The sequence below is a fragment of the Odocoileus virginianus genome, chromosome 30 (genome assembly GCF_023699985.2).
Source record: "Odocoileus virginianus isolate 20LAN1187 ecotype Illinois chromosome 30, Ovbor_1.2, whole genome shotgun sequence".
NCBI lineage: Eukaryota > Metazoa > Chordata > Mammalia > Artiodactyla > Cervidae > Odocoileus > Odocoileus virginianus.
Genome location: NC_069703.1, coordinates 39,558,510 through 39,564,095, shown reverse-complemented (window position 1 = coordinate 39,564,095; position 5,586 = coordinate 39,558,510).

The following is a 5,586-nucleotide window of genomic DNA, read 5'->3' as shown; positions in this document are numbered from 1 at the left end:
TTTCATGGTGCTTGAATTGAAGTTGCATTTCCTGATCTATCTTGTTATCTTTCTTTCTTAGCATAAAAAGTTCATGGTATAATTGCTGTTTTGTTTCTTGAGATCACCCATGGGTAGGAAGCCAACACTTTGCCTGAAGGATTTTTCTCACCCAACAGAATATGGTCGTTTCCTGGAAATTTATAATTCCTTCCTCTCAAAACACTTAGAGCCAAGCTGATGAGAAGTGAATCAGTTTGGCAACTCGGCATCCCCGGGTGAGCTCTTGAACAAAGTTGTCTCTTCTGTGCTGTTTGTTGAGGGTCTTGCATGATCCATTTGAAGCGTGTGGTACCTCCTTGTCTTAGAAATGGGATTAATCAAAACCAGAAGAAAAACCTTATTCAGGAGCCGTGTCCCGCTTGTCCTCTGCATCGCTTGTCTGACCCACCTCTAGAGGAGGTTCCAGAGATAACAGTGGTTCTGGTCTGGCCTCCACCCTTGAGGGGCTGTAGAAAGGCATCAGTCCAAGCCGGAGGGAAACCAGAGGGCCTGTGTGACTCTGCAGCGAGCTTGGGAGGAGAGAGCGCCACTTTGCAGACTGCTGCCTGGGCAGGTACTGGGGGCTGTTCCTAGACCTAAAATACTGTCCTGGGCCTTGTATAGCCCATGCCCTGTACAACTCCCAGGGAATACCCAAGCAGTGTTTCTTGCCCGCCTGGAGTTTGGTTGCAAATGGTGAATACCATTAGGATTAAAGCGGGCACTAGGAGAAGGGAATTGGAACTTCGCCTAGGTTCAGAGACAGCACTTAGGCTGAACCTTTGGAGACAGCAGGTGGCCTTATTGAAGGAAATGGCTGTGAACAAAGCCATGGAGCTGGGAAAGCATTGGGTGGGGCACTCAAGAGTGTGGACTTCTATCATGGGAAATAAGAAGGAGGTTTGTCAAAGTGGATCAGGTCAGAGGACTTTTAAATTTCTGGAGGAGGAATTCAGCTTTTGGGGAACATAGAAGATACTTCAATAGAGAAGGCAGGTTGCAGAGCTGTGCTGCTGGAAGGTGGACCTGAGAGCTTTCCCTGCAATCCTGTCATCCTGACAACATGACAACTCCCGCCAGTAGACATCCCAGTGCCTCAGATCTCAGGTTGGTCTCCAGTTGTTAAGTCGCTAAGTCATGTCCAACTCCGTCTCCAGTAGATGACAAGGATTCAACATTCCTTAATTTTATCCCTGTAAAGTTGTGACTCATTGAAAAAGACCCTGATGCTGGGAAAGATTGGGGGCAGGAGGAGAAGGGGATGACAGAGGATGAGATGGCTGGATGGCATCATCGACTTGATGGACATGGGTTTGGGTGGACTCCGGGAGTTGGTGATGGACAGGGAGGCCTGGTGTGCTGTGATCCATGGAGTCGCAAAGAGTCGGACACAACTGAGCAACTGAATTGAACTGAACTGAACTGAAGGTTGTGAACATCTGAGGGGTTTTTTCCTCCAAGTTTAAAATTTTTTAAGCCTAATTTTTTAAAATTTACTCTTAATTTTACAATCTCTAACAACTTTCTTCCCAAATTATCATTGTTCATTTTTAAACATTTATGTTGTGTTCATGTAATTTAATGAACTTTGTCATGATATCCACCCACCTCAACAACTGCTAGGTTAACAATGGTAGCGTCTGTGGACCAAGCTCTGTTTTAAAGCACTGAGAATAGAATGTGAACAAGACAAGGAGGGCCTCCCTTCTCGCAGAACATACACACTGCTTGAGACTGGGATCATAAGGCTTGGCCTGTGATGGGATTGGTACTGAGTCTTCTGTGGGCTAATCAGTGTTCACTGACTCTTTAGTAAATCACTGCAAACTGACTCTCCTGCTGCCCCTTAGAAAACATTTTCTAGGGAATTCCGTGGCGATCCAGTGGTTAGGACTCTGCTTTCACCACCAGGAACGTGAGTTCAATCCCTGGTCAGGAAACTAGGATTCCACAAACCTCTTAGTGCAGTCAATAAAAGTCATCTAAATACAACTCTACACCGTATTGTTTCCCCTAGACAGCAAACTGAGCCAGAGGGTAGCAATAACATTCAAGACTGAAGTTGGGTAATGCTGACCCTCCCCTCCCACTGAAACCCATCCCTCCAGTGGAAGAAAGACCTTGGGAAGCTAAAAAAGGAAGACCCTAAGTTTGATTAAATTCACCTACCAGCATCTATGAGCTAGGTACTTTTAAAGTGGGACTGTGTAGTAATGTACATAAAAGATGAAGACAACAGAGAGAGGAAGGGACTTGCCCAAGGTAGCAAGTTAGTGCTAGGATTCATCTCTAAATTTCTCTTTTTGTAAATTTTTATCATCTTTGATACAGTTTTTAGAAGACATTTAGTTGAAGTCACAATACCAAAGATTTGAGCTCAGGTTCAAGTCAAGCAAGAGTTTCTACAAGACTCTGCTTTCCCTTAAACATTTTTAAGTTGCTGCAGATCAATGCCACTAGCACACTGCTGTGGTTAAATTTGAATTGCTTTGTCACTTCATCAAGACTCACAGGCATGCCTAGGAGTGCCCATTTGGCCAAGCCGAGGTCATCATCCCAGATCCTAGATGCAAAAGAATGGTAAAGAGGATGGCTCGTTTTAGCATCTACAAAGGAAAATAGTACATTCATGCCCACAAAAATGCATTCAATAGGGAATTTCCCCAAAATTGGAAGCAGCCAAAGAAATACAAATGCCCACTATAAGTCAACTCAGGATGCTCAAAATCCTGAAGTACCCTTCTTTCCATAGTTAATCTCCCTCTGCCCCTCCTCCTAAGAAGAGTAAAAGACAAAAATAGGAACAGAGAACCAAGGTAATGGTTAGAAAACTAGCAAATGTGGTAGAAAACTATGTCAGTAATCACTTCAGATAATATTCTAAGTAACGGTTAAAAAACAAGACCCAACAATAGGTTGTCTTTATTATTTAAAATGAGTTTCCTGCAGATAGAGGTAAGGTGTACGCCTTGTGTACAGGAAGATACCATCGTAACACTAATCGAAGGATAGCTCTTTCAAACACAGCAGACAAGAGCAAGGAAAATTACCAAGGACAAAGGCACTACATAATGATAAAGAGGTCAGTTCTGCAAGAAGATAGGACTAATGTGTACGCACCTAACCACAAAGCATCAAATATATGAGGCAAAAACAACCATAAGGAGAAAGACACAAATTCCCTATTGAGTACACAGGCATAGTTGAACAGTGCCATCAGTGACAGGATCTCACTGACAGTTATGCTTCCACCTAATAACAGCAGAATACACACATTCTTCAGGCTTACATGGAACATTCACCAAGACAGACTACATTCTGGGCCATGAAACATACCTTAAATTTAAAAGAATAGAAATCATTCTAAGGATGTTCTCAGACTATGGTAGAATCAATCTAGAAAAATCAACCGGAAGATAGCTGGAAAGTCCCAAATTATTGGAGATTAAACAACAGACTGGTATTTGTTTTTGGCCGTGCCGTGTGCCATGCAGGATCTTAGTTCCCCAACCAAGGATCAAACCCATGCCCTCTGAACTGGGAGCACAGAGTCTTAACCACTAGACCAAAAGGGAAGTTCCAAGCAATACACTTCTAAATGACACATAGAACAAAGTCTCAAGAAAAATATTTTTGAGCTGAAGGAAAATATTACATCACAATGTGTGGGAGGCAGCAAAAGCAGTCCTTAGAGGGACATTTATAGCATTAAATGCATCTATTTAGGACTTCCCTGGTGGCTCCGAGGGTAAAGCGTCTGCCTACAATGTGGGAGACCGGGGTTTGATCCCTGGGTCGGGAAGATCCTCTGGAGAAGGAAATGGCAACCCACTCCAGTACTCTTGCCTGGAAAATCCCATGGATGGAGGAGCCCGGTAAGCTACAGTCCATGGGGTCGCAAAGAGTCGGACACAACTGAGCGACTTCACTCATGCATCTATTTAAAAAGAACTGATATCAATAAGCTTCTACTTCAGGGAACTAGAAAAAGCAAATTAGGTCTAAAGGAAGCTGAAAGAAATACTAGAGCAGAAATTATTGAAATTAAAAGCAAGAAATCAACAGAAAACAAAAGCTGAGTCCTTGAGAAAATTGATAAAACTTCTACACTAACCCATAAAAAAAAAAAAAGACATGATTACTAATATCAGAAACAAGGATTTAGATCAAGATGGTAGAATAGGAGGACACCTAGGAGTTCACCTCCCCGCCATGAACACATCAAAAATACATCTACATGTGGAACAGCACTCACAGAACCACTCACTAAAAACTAACTGAAGAACTATACAACCAAAGTTGCAAGAAAGATTTCCACGTAACTAGGTAGGACAGACAAAAGGCAAAGGGTCGGGACCTCCAGCCTTGGGAAGGGTCTGAAAGGAAGAGAAGGTCTGCATGGGTAGACCCTCATCCTGGGGAAAGGGCGGGTCAAGTCACAGACTGGGTAGCCCGTCTGGGGTCCTACACAGAGGAGACAAGCGCCTTTGGCTGCTGGGAGAACGCAGGGACGGAGGGCTGGAGAAGCTAGACTACTCGTGAAGGGTGCGTGGGTGCTGGGTTGCCAACAATCAGAGCAGAGAGAGCCAACACCGCCGCCCCACCCACCCACTCCATGCCACAGCTTGGTGTGGGCCCCGGGCCAGACAGGTCCTGGGAAAGACACAGAGGCGGCTTGGGGTCTGGGGTGTGGCCCGAGTGGGGTGGCAGAGGCCACAGTCATCACTGCAGCACCACAGGAGACAGCATGATACGTCCGGCCTCCCAGCCTAGAGGACACTCCAGCCCCATCCACCCCACACCACAGCCTGGTGCTGGATCTGGGGCAGACAGCTCCTGGGAGAGGACAACCACAGAGGCACCCCAGGTCTCGGCAACAGCACAGCCACCTTGATTCCTGCAGCCACAATGCCCTGACTGCCAGCCTCACGAACACCCCAGCTGCTGCCTCCCCATGCCACAGGCTTGCACTAAATCACGTACAACCACAACGGAGAAGTGACTTTGGGCTACATCTGAGCTGAGCATGCTAAGTCGCTTCAGTCGTGTCCGACTCTTTGAGACCCCATGACTGTAGCCTGCCATCCTCCTCTGTCCACGGGATTCTCCAGGCAAGGATACGGAGTGGGTTGCCATGCCCTCCTCCCAGGGATCTTCCCAACCCAGCGATCAAACCTGTGTCTCTCAGGTCTCCTGCAATGGCAGGCAGGTTCTTTAAGACCAGCGCCAGCTGGGAGCTGAGCCAGACACCTACAGAGGCAATGCATTTGACCTCTGAGGGCAGGGGCCTCACGTGCTTCAGCTCTCCCATCCTTTGGGGCAGGGCCGGCACTCAATGAGAATGACCCTTAAGTCATTCTGACCTTAAGGCTTCTTCTCCAACAGCGATGGAGCAGACCGCAGCCCTGACCGAGCAGCAACTGCCAAGGGAGCCGAGAGGAAGTCCCGCCTCGCAGCCTCTGCACAGGCTTTAGATTCTCCAACACCAACCACCTCCCCTATCAAAGTGATAGTGGCCGCACACCCGGAGGAAAGGCATGGCTGGCCTCCTTACCAAAACCAGCT